Source organism: Saccopteryx leptura, chromosome 2, assembly GCF_036850995.1.
Source record: "Saccopteryx leptura isolate mSacLep1 chromosome 2, mSacLep1_pri_phased_curated, whole genome shotgun sequence".
Classification (NCBI taxonomy): Eukaryota; Metazoa; Chordata; class Mammalia; order Chiroptera; family Emballonuridae; genus Saccopteryx; species Saccopteryx leptura.
Window position 1 is genome coordinate 321,267,202 of NC_089504.1, and position 17,979 is coordinate 321,285,180.

Consider the following 17,979-nt stretch of genomic DNA (forward strand, 5'->3'; position numbering starts at 1 on the left):
TAGAATAGTTAACAATTAGCATTTACAGCAGAGAGTGATAGTATGGGGGCAAGGAAAAGTAATAGTGGTCTTGCACAGTATTCTGAGGGGTCTGAAAAAAAGATTATTCTGACATTCCAAAGGTGTTTTTTTTTTTTTTGTATTTTTCTGAAGCTGGAAACGGGGAGAGAGTCAGACAGACTCCCGCATGCGCCCGACCGGGATCCACCCGGCACGCCCACCAGGGGCGATGCTCTGCCCCTCCGGGGCGTCGCTCTGTTGCAACCAGAGCCACTCTAGCGCCTGGGGCAGAGGCCAAGGAGCCATCCCCAGCGCCCAGGCCATCTTTGCTCCAATGGAGCCTCGGCTGTGGGAGGGGAAGAGAGAGACAGAGAGGAAGGAGAGGGGGAGGGGTGGAGAAGCAGATGGGCGCTTCTCCTGTGTGCCCTGGCCGGGAATCGAACCCGGGACTCCTGCACACCAGGCCGACGCTCTACCACTGAGCCAACCGGCCAGGGCAATCAAAAGTGTTATCTTAGATGCAAAAAAGACAATAGACAGGTTTACGTAAGGTAAAGATTGACCTTTGTCAAGGCCTAAATGAGACTGCCTGCCATGACCAGCTTTTAGTTAAGTTAGTCAGTTATTTTGTTTGTTTGTTTATTTATTTATTTATTTATTTTGTGACAGAGATAGGGAGAGACAGACAGGAATGGAGAGAGATGAGAAGCATCAAGTCTTCGTTGTGGTACCTTAGTTGTTCATTGACTGCTTTCTCCTATGTGCTTTGACCAGGGGGCTACAGCAAAGTGACACCTTGCTCAAGCCAGCGACCTCGGGGTTTCAAACCTGAGTCCTCTGCATCCCAGTCTGATGCTCTATCCACTGCGCCAATGCCTGGTCAGGCTAGTTAAGAAATTTTTTTAAAAGATTTTATTTATTTATTTTAGAGAGGGAGGAGAGAGAGAGAAAGAACAGGGGAGAGGCAGGAAGCATCAACTCCCATATGTGCCTTGACCAAGCAAGCCCAGGGTTTCAAACTGGCAACCTCAGCGTTCCAGGTTGATGCTTTATCACTGCGCTACCACAGGTCAGGCTAGTTAAGAATTTTTATGTCCAGCCCTGACCTGATAGCTTGGTTGGTTAGAGCAGTGGTCCCCAACCTCCGGGCTGCGGACCAGTCTGCAGAGAAAGAATAAATAACTTACATTATTTCTGTATTATTTATATTTAAGTCTGAACGATATTTTATTTTTTAAAAATGACCACATTCCCTCTGTTACATTCATCTAAGATTCACTCTTTTTTTTTTTCCCCAGAGAGAGAGAGGGATAGACAGGGACATACAGACAGGAACGGAGAGAGATGAGAAGCATCAATCATTAGTTTTTCACTGCGCGTTGCAACACCTTAGTTGTTCATTGATTGCTTTCTCATATGTGCCTTGACCGCAGGCCTTCAGCAGACCGAGTAACCCCTTGCTCGAGCCAGCAACCTTGGGTTCAAGCTGGTGGTCTTTTGCTCAAACCAGATGAGCCCGTGCTCAATCTGGTGACCTCGAACCTGTGTCCTCTGCATCCCAGTCCAATGCTCTATCCACTGCGCCACCGCCTGGTCAGGCTAAGACTCACTCTTGACGCTTGTCTCAGTCACGTGATACATTTATCTATCCCACCCTAAAGGCCGGTCCATGAAAATATTTTCTAACATTTAGCCAGTCCATGGCCCAAAAAAGGTTGGGGAACACTGGGTTAGAGCATCGTCCCAAAATACAAAGGTTGTGGGTTCAATCCCCAGTCAGGGCATATACAGGAACAGATAAATGTTTCCATCTGTTTGTCTTTCTCTTTTCCTCTATCCAAACTCAGTGAGTAAATTTAAAATGAAAAAAAGAGCCTGGCCTGTGGTGGCGCAGTGGATAAAGCATCAACCTGGAATACTGAGGTTGTCAGTTTGAAAACCTGGGCTTGCCTAGTCAAGGCACATATGACAAGCAACCAATGAACAACTAAAGTGAAGCAACTATGAGTTGATAATTCTCTCCCCCCACCCACCGCCACTCTTTTCTGTAAAGTCAATAAATATAATTGTTTGTTCTTTCCCCAGGGTCTGGGTATTTGGTTTTCAGAAACTCCACTCCAGCGAAGACAGTAAATTGGAACAGAAAGTGGCCCTCAGCAGGGGGTAGGGAAAGGGCCTGGGACCGGAAAAGGGAGCAAATAGTGCTTGCTTTTATAAATGCTTCTCAGAGATAGAACTGGACAATACAGCCCAAAACATCAGAGGAGCCCACAGCAGCCCAACGGGACAGTATCATCCCATCCTCCTCGACCAGAAAACCCACACATTGGTTCAGTGATTCCAGCGGAGCTGTGCAATCATAACAAATGGCAAATAAAGGGTCTGAAAGGGGCCTGACCTGCGGTGGCTCAGTGGATAGAGCATCGACCTGGAATGCTGAGGTCATCAGTTAGAATCTCTGGGCTTGCCCCATCAAGGCACATTCAAGAAACAACTACTAAAAGTGGATGCTCCCTGCTCCTCTTTTCCCCCTTCCTGTCTCTCTCGCTCTCTCTTTCTTTCTCTCTCTCTCTCTCCTCTTTCTAATGTTTTTTTTTTTTATTCATTTTTTTTGAGAGGGGACAGAGAGAGAGAAGTGGGGAGGAGCAGGAAACATCAACTCCCATATGTGCCTTGACCAGGCAAGTCCAGGGTTTCTAACCAGCGACCTTAGTGTTCCAGGCCAATGCTTTATCCACTGCGCCACCACAGGTCAGGCTTCTCTCTTCTTTCTAAAAAAAATATTAAATTAAAAAAAATCAATAAGGCCTGACCTGTGGTGGCGCAGTGGATAAAGCGTCAATCTGGAAATGCTGAGGTCGCCGGTTCGAAACCCTGGGCTTGCCTGGTCAAGGCACATATGGGAGTTGATGCTTCCTGCTCCTCCCCCCTTCTCTCTCTCTCTCCTTTCTAAAATGAATAAAAAATAAAAAATAAATAAAAAAAATCAATAAATAAAGGGTCTGAAAGGGACCCATGTCAGTCAGAAGAGGCAATCCCAGAATCAGGCCACTGTCCTCTCACTTGACAAACGAGGAATCTGAGGCCCAGAAAGGGAGATTAGGGTGCCCAAACGTAGCATCTCAGTTTCCTCCTCTGCAGCATGACAGTTGCAAGTCCCCTCCCTCCTCAGACGTTCTGGGTTCAAATACACATATCTTCCTGGAGTGCCTGCTACGTGCATAGCATGTCCCCGGCAACACTGGGGCCTCAAGAAAACACACAACATCGTCTTGTTTAGAGGACAGTGGGTTTGGACACAGCAGGACACAAGGGCAAAGAAGCCCTTTAAAATCCAGGTGTCTGGGAAGAGCTGGAGGGAGCTGTGCCTTCCAAGGGCAGGGAGACCCCCGAAGACACAGAGAGGATCTGGAGGAGGCAGGAGGTGAAGAATGCAGGTCACAGAACTGTTTTGGCAGCAAATGAGAAAAGGACGAGGAATCTGGGAGCAGAGGCAAGGTCTGCGGGGAAGGTACAGATCAAAGAGGCTGGGGGAATTCACGAACATGGTTCCCAGGGACTCTGCCAAGCTGGATGCTGGTGGGCTCTGGAAGAGCATTTTCCGCCCAAAGTCTAGAGGAAGCTGTTTCTCCAGGGCCCAATGGAGGAAGAAGAGCTTTGGCTGAGCTCAATCCACTAAGGGGAAAGCGAAAGGAATGGAGGCATTTCCAGGACTCTGTGCTTTGCATCTGTGCTTTCAGCAAGCCCACACGGAGCAGCAGAGTGGACTCAAAGTGGGCCCCCATCCTGAGACGGTCCTCCCAGCTTTACCCGCATGCCTGAGAGCACCAGGTGCCAGTGCCACTCACTAGGATCTTGATGTGGTCCTCACCAAGGACAAAGATAACTTCTTGAATTTTGCTGACAACCACACCAGTCAGTGAGTGAATAAATGAGAGAAACCAGGCAGGAAACTGCATTGAACACCAACTTGATGTCATCCATTCATTCAACAAATCTTTACTGAGAATTTCATAGGTGTCAGGCAGGTATGGTGCCAGGTACCCTGGTGAGCAGTACAGACATAGTCCTGCTCCTATCACCATATGGTCTGGTAGCTGCTAGGTTCTGCATGGAAAATATAAAAATACACTCTATAGAAGAAAAAAAAAAAAAAAGAAAATACACTCTATGACTGCCTCATTGACTGTTTTGTCTGCCCAGCAAACTTCTCATGCCCTTCTTGTTCACAAAGAATTCTCCTGTACAGCCTGACCTGTGGTGGTCCTGTGGATAAAGTATCGACCTGGAATGCTGAGGTCGCCAGTTCAAAACCCTGAGCTTGCCTGGTCAAAGCAGACATATAGTAATCACATGGTGATTACTATGCTTCCTACTCTTACCCCCAGCCCCTTCTCTTTTCCTCTCTTTTCTAAAACCAATAAATAAAACCCTAAAAAAAAAAAGAGTTTTCCTGTATATATCTGGCTATGTGAGAGAGTAACAAAGCTCACTCTTGGCCATTTAAGAGTGTTCATCCTTCCCTGGCCAGATGATTCTTTGGATAGAGTGGTGTCCGAACCTTCCCAGATCGATTGTTCAATGCCCAGTCAAGGCATATACAAGAAGCAACCAATGAGTGAGTGCACAACTAGGTGGAGCAATGAGTCAGTGCTTCTCTCTGTCTCTCACTATCTCTCAAATCAATGGGGGGAAAATCTCTTAAAAAGAAAAGTGTGTCACCTGACCAGGCGGTGGAGCAGTGGGTAGTGCATCGGACTGGGACGTGGAGGACCCAGGTTAGAAATCCCGAGGTTGCTGGCTTGAGCGCGGGCTCATCTGGTTTGAGCAAGGCTCACCAGCTTGAGCTGGCTTGAGCAAGGGGTCACTCAGTCTGCTGTAGCCCCCTGGTCAAGGCACATATGAGAAAGCAATCAATGAACAACTAAGGTGCCACAACAAAGAATTGATGCTTCTCATCTCTCTCCCTTCCTATCTTTCTGTCCCTATCTGTCCCTCATTCTGTAAATCTCTGTCTCTGTTACACACACAAAAAAGAAAAGCGTGTCCATCCCCCCCTACTACAGCGATTGGACACAAACTCAAACAGGGCTGATCTGAGTGTTCCCCTGAAATACATGAAGTTTTCTCTCTCTGTTTAGAATGCTAAACTGGGGCTGCCAATGGCCATGTTTCCTACCATAAGACCTTTCTGCTACAGGCAAGAATGGGGGTAATACAGAAAGAGACACCGAGATGGAAGGCGAGAAAGTGAGTCCTAGTGGTACTGACCATCCAGTCCCCATGGCTCTTCCTTCATTCTGATCATTTGCAGCCACATTCCCTTTTCTTTCTTTCTTTTTTTTTTCCTGAGCTTGTTTACATTGGGTTCTGTCCTTTTAACTGAAAGAATACTGATAAACACACAACCCCATGTCTTGGAGCCAGAGCCTCTCTCCCAATCTGGAACACTGGCTCATTTTCCTTACTCCCCTGGAGGCCACTGTTCCAGGATGCCCTCTGACAATCAAACCAGTAACGAGCTTCCTGGGCCTGCTGCAGCCTCTGGGCCATGCTGGATGAGGTGCTCTGAGGCTGGACCCCACTCCATCCTCCTAATCACCCTTCCAGCTGCTCTTCCAGAGGCTCTCTCACTAGTGCAGATGACAAGCACTGTAGTACTACAGGAAAACCAGACCATATACCTTTATGACATTTACAATGAAATTGAAGGGTAGTACTCAGACAGCTATCATGAAAAAGTTATAAGCAACACATTAAGTATGCAAAACAGGTCTAATTTATACTGCACCACTGGGGGTGAGGGGATGGCTAGAAAAGGTTTTTGTTTGTTTTTTTTTAATATGGAACGCTTCACAAATTTGCGTGTCATCCTTGCGCAGGGGCCATGCTAATCTCTGTATCGTTCCAATTTTAGTATATGTGCTGCCGAAGCGAGCACTAGAAATGGGTTTTGGAGATAACTGAAGTGTGACAGGAACTTTCTGATGTGTAGTCCACACTTCCTGCTTCTCAGACATCCAGGTCACCATCCTGGAAATTTGTTCCTGTGTTCAGAGGGAACTGGGTTTTAAAGCTATTTGCTCTACACTGAGGGACATGTCTCCTCCTTGCCCGTTGATGGTCACTGTTGCCTCCTTTCCTTTCCCATCTGCTGTAAGGAACATGCAATGCTTTGGCGCGGTCCCTAGACTGAACGCAGAGGCTGTCTGGCTGTCTCTCAGGAGCAAAGCTCTCAGCTGTCCCTGCAGCTTTCCCGGACTCAGACCAACAGCAGAGGCAGCCAGAGGTCTGACCTCGGATAAAACGGCTGCTCTCCATTACAAGTTGAAGACATCATGCTGAAAGCAATGCAGAGAAGTTCATTCTAGCACAGTTCCTGGCATGCAGCACACTCTCAGCAAGTATCTGCTGAATGAGAGGCATGTCAAACAAAACCCTGAAAGGCACAAGCAAAGACCAGGACTAGCTGGGTGTTCCAAGTTGGGGGGGAACAGCAGGAGCAAAGGCTGGGGACCCAGCTGGGGAGCCGTGGGGATTGACTATTTGCTCCCACCCAGGGTATGGTAGGGTAGCCTCCAGCCGCTGAGCCTCTCCCGAAGTCAGCCACCCCTCCCAAGGCCATGCAGAGGCAAGGGGTCATCCCAGGGAGAGTCAAGGGCCGCCCACAGGGCTGCCAGCCAAGAGGAGCAGCTGTTTTCAATGAGCGGCCTGGCCCTGAGGCCAGGCCTGGAAATGTCCCTGAGTCAGCAGAAGCTGCCAGCCCCGCCTTGCTGAGGGGCCAGACCTGGGGACTCGTTACCCCACCCTGCATCAGCTCTGTTAAAGGCTGTGTCCATGTCTATGCACACATAGGGGACCTGTATATGGGGGGAGGGGTGGCATCCTTTCTATCAAAGGCAGGGGAGTCACATGGCATTGAGGCCCAATACTCCTGCCCAACTCTGCAATATCCCCACCAAAATCCTAGGCTGTTGTGGGCTTCTCTCTACCTGCCCCCCTCCCCCAAAGCCCCTCCTTTTCAGCCAGGACAAACAGCCCTTCGTTGCTTAAAGTGCCTGTGACTAAACCCGAACGAATGGCCATATCTGGCCTCTGCTACTGTCACACCCTTGTGTGTATGCAGTGTCTCCCTCTCTCTCCAGTTGTGGTGAGCTCCCTTTACCCTCTATTTCTAGAGATGCTCTTCACCCCGCTTAAAATGTATGTTTTGCAAATGTGATATGCTGTGTTCTAGGAAGACGTTAAAGCAAACTCCAGCAGAAATAGGTTGAGGGTGGGCCTGTCACCTCTACTTAGTAAATGCAAGAGAAGGGCGATGTGATGGGAGTGCTAGGGAGTGAAAATTCAGACTCAGAAAGGCAACTTTCATCCTCCTCAGGCTCTGTCCTGTCCTGGGGGGTCTCCCCGGTGGTGCTGGCTCAGTTCTGCCGACCCCTGGGGCTCTCTGGAATACAAATCCTCACCTGCCTTGGCCTTCACTTGGATTTAATGGGGTTTGATCTCACCCACACACACACCCCAGCTCCCAGCCCCGCTCACTTTTATAGTCTTTGACTGAAAACGTCACAATCTTTTCCGCCTGTCCTTTCCTAGGACCCATTTTGCAAGATGAAGGCAGAGAGCCGATGACCCTCCCACCCCTCACCCCCAGGACAATATGGATCTTGCTCTAACCTCTGGCCAAACCGGCACCATCAGCTCCGGGGCAGTCCCGGCTGGCTACCCTGCCCTTTCCTCACCCGAGCATCCCAGGGGCGGGCACACTTTAATCCCCTTCCTCCTGCACCCTGCTCCTCGGACGTACAGCTGGGACCACCCCGTCCCCCTGGGTCTTCTGGGCCGTTACCGCGCCCCCCTGCGCAGCCCCGGCACCCTCTCTGCGGGTCCGGAGCGTTTCGGCGCTCAGCCGCCCCAAGGCCCCGAGGTCGGCCGGCTCCCCAGCCCCGCTCTGCAAACGCCGGTCCGCACGGCCGCCGGCGCCGTCTGCTAGCCCGCAGCCAAAATAAACAACCCAAAGCCACTTCCTTCCCCAGGGGGCTACTTTCACAGCGACGGCCGGCTCCGGTCGCGGCAGGAAGTGGCTTTCTGAGCCAGCACAATCCAACCTCACTGACCCGGCCGCGAAGGGAAAGGCTCCGGAATCCGAGCCGGACTCTGCAGTTGCCTTTGGCAGGCAGCGCGCGTGGGTGGGGCGTGCCCAAGCCCAGGCGCAGAGATCACCTGCAGCTGGCAGTGACCACGTCACCCACACCGAGGTCCACCTACTCCTTCAAGTGGGCCCCCAGGCCGCTGCTGAGCCACACTGATTCTATATATACCGGGGAGGGAGTCGGGAGCAGATCGGTTCATAAAATCACTGGCAGGAGAGAGCTCTGGGGCCCCAACCGCAGCACCAGGTTAGGTGGGCCATACCTGGTTGACTGAGGATGAACTAATGAGAGAGAGAATATTGGAAACACCCAGCAAATTTAGAGAGAGCAACTTTTTAAAAGTTTGTTTTGACAACGTGGCTGCAAAGATGGGGGGGCAGGTAACTTAAAGCGAAAATATAATCTCCCCTGCTCACTGCAGAGTCAACAGAAATGAAAACAAAAACAAAATAAAAAAACCCAGCTTTGAGGCCTTTCTGTATTTTCTAATTTTCCATAGTAAAATCATTTTTTTTTAAAAACGTAGCTACCCACTTACAAAAAAGAAATGTGTAGAGAATTTTACTAAAATGGAATAATTTGTGAGAAATTGAAGTTTCAAATATAAACATTCGATTCACTAGAAACATGAACAATGTGTAGGTAACCGTTTTTCAAATAACAGAAAAGAAGAGTACGGATTAAAAAAATATATTGGAGCCTGACCAGGCAGTGGTGCAGTGGATAGAGCGTCGGACTGGGATGCGGAAGACCCAGGTTTGAGACCCAGAGGTCGCCAGCTTGAGCACGGGCTCATGTGGCTTGAGCAAAAAGCTCACCAACTTGGACCCAAGGTCACTGGCTCGAGCAAGGGGTCACTCTGTCTGCTGAAGGCCCGTGGTCAAGAAAGCAATCAATGAACAACTAAGGTGTCGCAACGAGAAACTGATGATTGATGCTTCTCATCTCTCTCCGTCCCTGTCTGTCCCTATCTATCCCTCTCTGATCTATCCCTCTCTCTCTCTGTTCCTGTAAAAAAAATAAAAAAATAAATAAATAAAATAAAATAAATTGGATATAAAGAACTTTAAAAAAATGGTAGGGATCCCCATCTCCCTACACAGGAAGTCCTCAATGGCCAAGCACCCCTTGTGGGCCCAGTTTCAGTCCTCAGCTCCTCCATATCGTCTGGAATCCAGCAAATGTTTGTCGAATGAAAGAATGAACATGAACTGAGAGATCTTAGAATTTGTGTGGTCAATCCTTTACAATGTGGACACTGAAACATGGGTTAAGTACTGGTCCAAGGATACTCAGACAATTGGAAACATGACCTGTTCATTAGGACTAAAACTTGTTAATGTCCTAAAGAGCATAATGCCAATATTTGCTTATATAATTAACCATATAATTCATTGTCTTCTATTTAGAATGAAATGGGAGTCAGTGATAATTACAACAGTACAACAAGCCTGAACCAGGACTCTCCCAGACAAACAAAGATACATGGTCACCCTGCACTTACAGAAAGAGGCAGGTTAGTTTGTCATGACACAGGCTAAAGTTGACCATGTGCTTGCTAGGATTCCAGGCATTGGGTTTCAAGGCTTTCTCTTTAATTCTCTAGTTGATCCTCACAGCGACCCTCAGAAGTAGGTAAAATTCCATTTGGCAGATAAGGAAATAGATATTAAAAACTGAGAGCTCACACAGCCTGATAACACTGTTAATAAGGAGCAAAGCTTGGATGGGAGGCCAGGAAGACCGGTTCCAGAGCTGAGCTCCAAACAATTGTTCCAGGTACTTGAACCTGTAACCCACAGACAAGTTGTATTTGGCCTTCACAATATGTGAAAGAAAGTGAGCCAATATTTAAAATGGGAGAGATTTCACATAAGAATCTGGATTTCCAGCTTCTCTTATAAATATATATATTTTTTAATTCTATTTATTGATTTTACAGAGAAAGGAGAGGGCAGAGAATGAGACGTATCAACTCATACTTGCTTCATTTAGTTGTTCATTGCTTGCTTGTCGTATGTGCCTTGACTGGACAACCCCAGGGTTTCAAATGGGGGACTTCAGTATTCCAGGTCAGTGCTCCATTCACTGCGCCACCACAGGCCAGGCATTCATTCTCTCAGAAATATTGAGGCCTGACAGCACTGAGCCAGTCACAGTTTCTGAGTAGAAGTGCCCAGCCAGGAGGGGGTTCACCAGCTTGCCACAGTCTCCACCCATCCCTTTTGTGTCCCATACCCCAACTCTGAGGTAGAATGAGAGTGGCCATATATTATCATACTTGCACACTGTTCTATCAGAATAGAGAAACATTCTTCAGTATCCTGGTCTTTATTAACAATGACTAGAGGGCTGTGCATATTTCTTTTTTTATCCATTATTATTCTTTCTTTTTCTTTTTCCTTTTCTTTCTTTCTTTCTTTTTTTTTTTTTTGAGAAAAAGAGAGGGAGAGAGAAAAGCATCAACAACCCATTGTTCCTCCTAGTTGTATCACTGATTGTTTCTCATATGTGCTCCGACTGGGGCTCAAACTGGTGACCTCAGCACTCCAGAACAACGCTCTATCCACTGTGCCACCAGCCAGGGCTTCGTTATTTCTATTAGATTGTTTATTGAATTTATTGGGGTGACACTGGTTAATAAAATTACAGGTTTCAGGGGCACAATTCTATAATACATCATCTGTATGTTGCATTTATACGTTCATCACCCAAAGTCAAGTCTCTTTCCATCACCATCTGTTCCCCTCTATTTCAAACTGAAGGGGGGCAGTTTCTCTAAATCAGGCTCCACTGCCCTGCTACCAGTGTCCTGTGACACGCTGCTGTGTCTAAAACACAGCACAACATGATTCTGAGAAAGCATGACATATTTTGTAGTTAGCTTTTACTCTACTCACTAGCACTTCCCCAACCTTCTTTCTGACTTGGTGACATTCACAGATGACTTGTTTGGTTCTAAAAGCAAAGCATGGCCCTCTTTAAGATTAACTGAACAGAATCTTTTTTGCTAGGGAACTTTCAGGAGCTCCCTAAAACCACATGCTAATGATTAAAACCTGCTGACTTCTATGACAGGCCAAGAGGAGATAGCCACACCTCCAGAGGCACTATGGTGGAGGATGGCTCTGGAATTTGGGTCCACTCACGTTCAGACCCCTTTTGGGGTCCTGGGCTGGCTGCCTCACTTCTGCAAGCCTCACTTCGGGGAGGACACTAATTAAGACCTGTCTCGCTTCACCATATGGTGGCACAGTGGATAGATCAGGGGTCGGGAAACTTTTTGGCTGAGAGAGCCATGAACACCACATATTTTAAAATGTAATTCCGTGAGAGCCATACAACGACCCGTGTACATTATGCATTACCCAATAAAAATTTGGTGTTGTCCCAGAGGACAACTATGATTGGCTCCAGCCACCTACCACATGAGTGGTAGGAAATGAATGGATTGTAATACATGAGAATGTTTTATATTTTTAACGTTATTTTTTTTTATTAAAGATTTGTCTGCGAGCCAGATGCAGCCATCAAAAGAGCCACATCTGGCTCACGAGCCATAGGTTCCCGACCCCTGGGATAGAGCGTTGAACTGGGACGTGGAAGACTCAGGTTTGAAACCCCAAGGTTGCAAGCTTGAGCGCGGGCTCACCAGCTTGAGCGCGGGGTTGCCGGCTTGAACGCAGGGTCGCTGGCTTGAACGTGGGATCATAGATATGACCCCAGTCCCTGACTTGAGCCCAAGATTGCTGGCTTGGGCAAGGGGTCACTCGCTCTTCTGTAGCCTCTTCCGCCCCATCAAGGCACATATGAGAAAGCAATAAATGAACAACTAAGGTGCCACAATGAAGAATTGATGCTTCTCATCTCAACCTTCCTGTCTGTCTGTCCCTATCTGTCCTTCTCTGTCTCTGTCCAAAAAAAAAAAAGACTTGTCTCATGGGTTTCTGGAAAACTAAGCAAGAAAACACTTGAAGATGCTCTGTACCTGGAAAGCACTCTATAACAGAAAGTCATTAATTTTTGATATTTAAGCAAGGCCCTCTGTCGTGACTGGGACTCTGAGCTTAAAAATCTGTTTCACAACAGAGAGCCTGGAAACTGGGCTTAGCAGACACTGCAATTTGGAGAAGAGAAAATTACAAGAGGAAATAAGGCCAAGGACTCAAGTGCTTAAGCTGCTCTTCAGAAGAATTCAAAGAAAAATAAACCCACAGTCCAGATGCAGAGTCCTCCTCCCATTCCCATGGGTGCCTGGTCCTGGGCAAGCATTATTTGTTTCTCCTCTGAACATCTGAACCATTCCTCAGGTGAGCCTGGAACGGAGATGCAAGGAAAAAAGGACATGGACAGTGTGGCAAGGAAACGGGGCATTTCCAGGAGGGCAGGGGACCCTGGGCTATGCCGCTCTCCCACCACATTCTAGTTCTATAGAAATAAATTCCAGCCTGACTAGGCAGTGGTGCAGTGGATAGAGCATCAAACTGGGACTCAGAGGACCCAGGTTCGAAACCCCGAGGTTGCTGGCTTGAACACAGGCTCACCAGCTTGAGCGCAGCATCATAGACATGACCCCATGGTCACTGGCTCGAGCCTAAAGGTCACTGGCTTGAGCCCAAGGTCGCTGGCTTGAGCAAGAGGTCACTCACTCTGATGTAGCCCCCCAGTCAAGGCACATATGAGAAAGCAATCACTGAACAACTAAGGAGCTGTAACAAAGAACTGAAACTTCTCATCTCTCTCCCTTCCTGTCTGTCCCTCTCTCTGACTCTCGTCTGTCAAAAAAAAACAAAACAAAAAAAAGAGAGAGAAAGAAATTCCAAGGGCAGTCACAAGGGGAAAATGAGGTCACAAAATACTCAGATGGAAGGGAAAGTGTGAAAAAGAGGTGGGGTAATAATGCCCACACCACTTGGCATGGCAGATAATGGGACAGGAAGAGGAGGATGGAGGCTGCATGGGGCCCTCAATGGGACTCAAGCATCACAGGGCAGTGGGGCCCCCAGAAAGGGAGGGAGGAAAGGGGTGGGGAGTGTGGGCTGAGAATCGAGATCTAGCCTAGGAATTCAGGTCTGATTCTGCCATCCTAACCTAATGAGCTTAGAGGACTCAAAATATTTTCTTACCTCTAAACTGAATAATAAAATAATCTCTCTGCCTCTTCACATACTCCTGGTGAGATTGACAGGGAGAGATCTACAGGAATATTGTGACATGATCCTTTTAGGGTCTCACCCCTCGCCCCCCATTAAATGCTTCCTTGAGAGCAGGAGCTGTGTCTTTCCCACTCCTCTCCCTAGTGCAGGACATACAGCAGGTGCTCAATTCACATGTGCTGAACTGAGCTGGACCAGGCGAGGTGGAAAGGTGAGCTGCCCTGTGTCCTATGGGCAAGGGTTCAACATCCTCTAAATCAGTGGTCCCCAACCCCCAGGCTACGGACCAGTACCGGTCCGTGGGCCATTTGGTACCGGTCCGCAGAGAAAGAATAAAAACTTACATTATTTCCGTTTTATTTATATTTAAGTCTGAATGATGTTTTATTTTTTAAAAATGACCAGATTCCCTCTGTTACATCCGTCTAAGACTCACTCTTGACGCTTGTCTCTGTCACGTGATACATTTATCCGTCCCACCCTAAAGGCTGGTCCGTGAAAATATTTTCTGACATTAAACCGGCCCATGGCCCAAAAAAGGTTGGGGACCACTGCTCTAAATTATACCCTCTTCTAAAAACAGATGGACAATGAAAAGAAGGGAAACATGAAATCATTTCTTGTGCCAGGAGGTTGGAATTATATGTAACTTTCTATTATATTATTATAATGTTTCTAGAGTAAATAAAACCAAGGGAAGGGAGACATGGGGCATCTTATGATCTTTGAAACAACAAAAGCTCTCTGCATTTCCCACAGAACCTAACTCAAGGCTCAGTGTTTGCTGAATTTAACTTGCTCTGCCCTGAACGGTCACAAAGGGTCATACATACAACACCCCACTACCACCACACCATTATAACATCACAATAGATGTGACCTACAAAGGCATGTCTGCGTGGCTCTCCTCAAATTCCTTCTCTTTCTCCACCCTTTCACTCTCTTTTTCTAATTTGCTCCATACATTTCAGGACCACATAAAAGAAGAACTGCTGCCCTGGCCGGTTGGCTCAGCGGTAGAGCGTCGGCCTAGCGTGCAGAGGACCCGGGTTCGATTCCCGGCCAGGGCACACAGGAGAAGCGCCCATTTGCTTCTCCACCCCTCCGCCGCGCTTTCCTCTCTGTCTCTCTCTTCCCCTCCCGCAGCCAAGGCTCCACTGGAGCAAAAGTTGGCCCGGGCGCTGAGGATGGCTCTGTGGCCTCTGCCTCAGGCGCTAGAGTGGCTCTGGTCGCAATATGGCGACGCCCAGGATGGGCAGAGCATCGCCCCCTGGTGGGCAGAGCGTAGCCCCTGGTGGGCGTGCTGGGTGGATCCCGGTCGGGCGCATGCGGGAGTCTGTCTATCTCTCCCTGTTTCCAGCTTCAGAAAAATGAAAAAAAAAAAAAAAAAAAAGAACTGCTTCCACAATCACCACTGCTTCTCCCTCTCTGACATTAATTAAAAATCAACAGCCTGGTTAAGAGAGCTCAGGCTCTAGATACAGGCTCCATTTGAATATTCCTGCTCTCAAACTAGTCATTTGACTTTTTCAGGCCTCAGTGTCCTTACCTGCTGAGTAGAGAAAATATTCACGTTTACTGCACGTAACAATCACTAAGCACCAGTGTGTGCCAGGAGCTGCCCACACAGTGTGAACTCATGGGAGAAGGGGCCTTAATGGGAAGCCCTTTTGGAGGAGAATTTGTATCAAAAGCTTTAAAAGCTTTTTAGTTTGATATAGTCCCATTTGTTTATCCTGTCTTTTATTTCACTTGCCCATGGAGATAAATCGGCAAATATATTGCTGCGAGAGATGTCAGAGAGCTATGTTTTCTTCTAAGATGTTTATGGTTTTACGGCTTACATTTAAGTCTTTCATCCATTTTGAGTTTATTTTTGTGAATGGTGTAAGCTGGTGGTCTAGTTTCATTTTTTTGCAGGTAGCTGTCCAATTTTCCCAACACCATTTGTTGAAGAGGCTGTCTTTACTCCATTGTATGCTCTTACCTCCTTTGTCAAATATCAGTTGTCCGTAAAAGTGTGGGTTTATTTCTGGGTTCTCTGTTCAGTTTCATTGATCTATATGCCTGTTCTTATGCCAGTACCAGGCTGTTTTGAATACAATGGCCTTGTAGTATAACTTGATATCCAGAAGTGTGATACCTCCCACTTTATTCTTCCTTTTCAAGATTGCTGAGACTATCCATGTTCTCTTTTGGTTCTATATAAATTTTTGGAATATATGTTCTATAACTTTGAAGTAAGTCATTGGTATTTTAATCAGTTATGCATTGAATTTATAAATTGCTTTGGGTAATATAGACATTTTAATGATGTTTATTCTTCCTAACCATGAGCACAGTATATGCTTCCACTTGTTTGTATCTTCCCTGATTTCTTTTATCAATGTTTTATAATTTTCTGAGTACAAGTCTTTAATCTCCCCGGTTAAATTTATTCCTAGGTACTTTATTTTTTTGGTTGCAATGGTGAAGGGGATTGCTTCCTTAATTTCTCTTTCTGACAGTTCATTGTTAGTGTATAAAAATGCCTCTGATTTCTGAGTACTAATTTTATATCCTGCCACCTTGCTGAATTAATTTATCAGGTCCAGTAGTTTTTTTACTGAGACTTTGGGGTTTTCTATATACAATATCATATCATCTGCAAATAATGATAGTTTTGCTTCTTTTTTTCCAATTTGGATGCCTTTTATTTCTTTTTCTTGTCTGAATGCTGTGGCTAGGACTTCCAGAACTATGTTGAATAAGAGTGGTGAAAGGGGACACCCCTGCCCTGTTCCTGATCTTAAGGGGATTGCTTTTAATTTTTGCCCATTGAGCATGATGTTGAGGTATGCTCACTTTGGTGAGAGTTTTGATCATGAATGGGTGCTGGATTGTATCAAATGCTTTTTCTGCATCTGTTGAAATTATCGTGTGGTTTTTGTCCTTCCTTTTGTTTATGTGATGAATCACATTGATTGATTTGTGAATATTGTACCAGCCTTGCCTCCCAAGAATAAATCCCACTTGATCTTGATGTATCCTGAAAAAAATACACATGTAACATTGTCTTTTTGCAGCCTCATTCAAGTTCACTAACTGAAGCTCCCACCAGTTCAGATATGCTGCTGAGGGCCTAGGGAAGAAAGGAGAGCTAGTCAGACAGAGAAGTTGACGGTGTGTCGGGGATAAACACTAGCCTTCCAGGAAGAGGAGAGACCAGTCTGACCCCAAAGGGTTTTGTAAATAAGGGATAAAAAATATACTTCCCAAATAAAAATTTTAAATGAACAACAAATAAGGTAAAGATATTTGTAACAAATATGGAAGGAACTCATATAAGCCAATAAGAAAAATATAGAGACCCTGATTACTTTAAGGTACTAAGACCTGAAGAGAGAGTCAAAGATATAAAGAGATGGTTCACAAGGAAGAAATATCCATGTCTAGTAAGACTATAGAAAACATTCAAGAGCATTTAGAATACTAGTAATGTTCTTATTTGCTGAATCTGAGTGTTGGTTAGATGGACATGTTCACTTTCCCGTATTTATATTACACTCCAAAAATTAAAAATTTCTGGCCCTGGCTGGTTAGCTCAGCAGTAGAGCATTGGCCCAGTGTGTGGAAGTCTTGGGTTCAATTCCCGGCCAGGGCACACAGGAGAAGCACCTATCTGCTTCACTCTTCCCCCTCTCCTTTCTCTCTTTCTCTTCCCCTCCCCAGCCAAGGCTCCATTGCAGCAGGGTTGGCCTGGGTGCTGAGGATGGCTCCATGGCCTCTGCCTCAGGCACTAGAATGGCTCTGGTTGCAATGGAGCAATGCCCCAGAGGGGCAGAGCATCGCCCCCTAGTGGGCATGCTGGGTGGATCCCAGTGGGGTGCATGTGGGAGTCTGTCTCTCTGTCTACTTGCTTCTCATTTCAGAAAAATACAAAAAGAAAATTATTTTACTAGAGAGGGGGGGAGGGAGAGAGATGAGAAGCATCAACTCATAATTGCGGCATTTTAGTTGTTCAATGATTGCTTCCCGTACATGCCTTGATGGGGCAGGGCAGGCAGCCGAGACAGAGACCCCTTGCTCAAGCCAACGACCTTGGGATCATATTCATGATCCTGTGCTGAAGCCCGTACCCGTCAGGTGAGAATCAAAATTTTTAAAAGCAAGGGATGGATAAACACAAAATAGAGATTAGGTGGAGGGGGGTGGGGGGCACAGAGAGGGAGACAGAGGAGAAGCACATAAGTAGATAGTACAGGCATTCCTCAGAGATACTGTGACTTCAGTTCCAGACCTCTGCAATAAAGTGAGTCAGGCATTTCTGACTTCCCAATGCATATAAATTATGTTTACACTATTCTATAGTCGAGCGGTTCTCAACCTGTGGGTCGTGACCCCAGCGGGGTCACCTAAAGCCATCAGAAAATACATAATGCCTATCAGGTATTTACATTCCGAATCATAACTGTAGCAAAATTACAGTTATGAAGTAGCCACCAAAATTATTTTTTGGTTTGGGGTCACCACAACATGAGGAACTGTATTGCGGGGTCACGGCATTAGAAAGGTTGAGAACCACTGCTGTAGTCTATTAAGTATGCAACAGCATTGAGTCTAAAAAACAATGTACTTGTACATACCTTAATTAAAAAATACTTTAGGCCCTGGCCGGTTGGCTCAGTGGT

The 17,979-nt window shown here is 46.6% G+C and overlaps 1 protein-coding gene and 1 non-coding gene across 3 annotated transcripts in view; both read right to left on the minus strand.

Annotated features, from left to right (window-relative positions):
• The window catches only part of MRC2 (mannose receptor C-type 2), a 68,665-nt gene that overhangs the window by 37,774 nt on the left and 12,912 nt on the right, over nt 1-17,979 (minus strand). The gene's annotated exons all lie outside the window — the stretch shown is intronic.
• Nucleotides 5,838-5,941, minus strand: LOC136396471 (U6 spliceosomal RNA). The gene has a single exon (XR_010749757.1). It is a non-coding gene; the product is annotated as a U6 spliceosomal RNA (small nuclear RNA).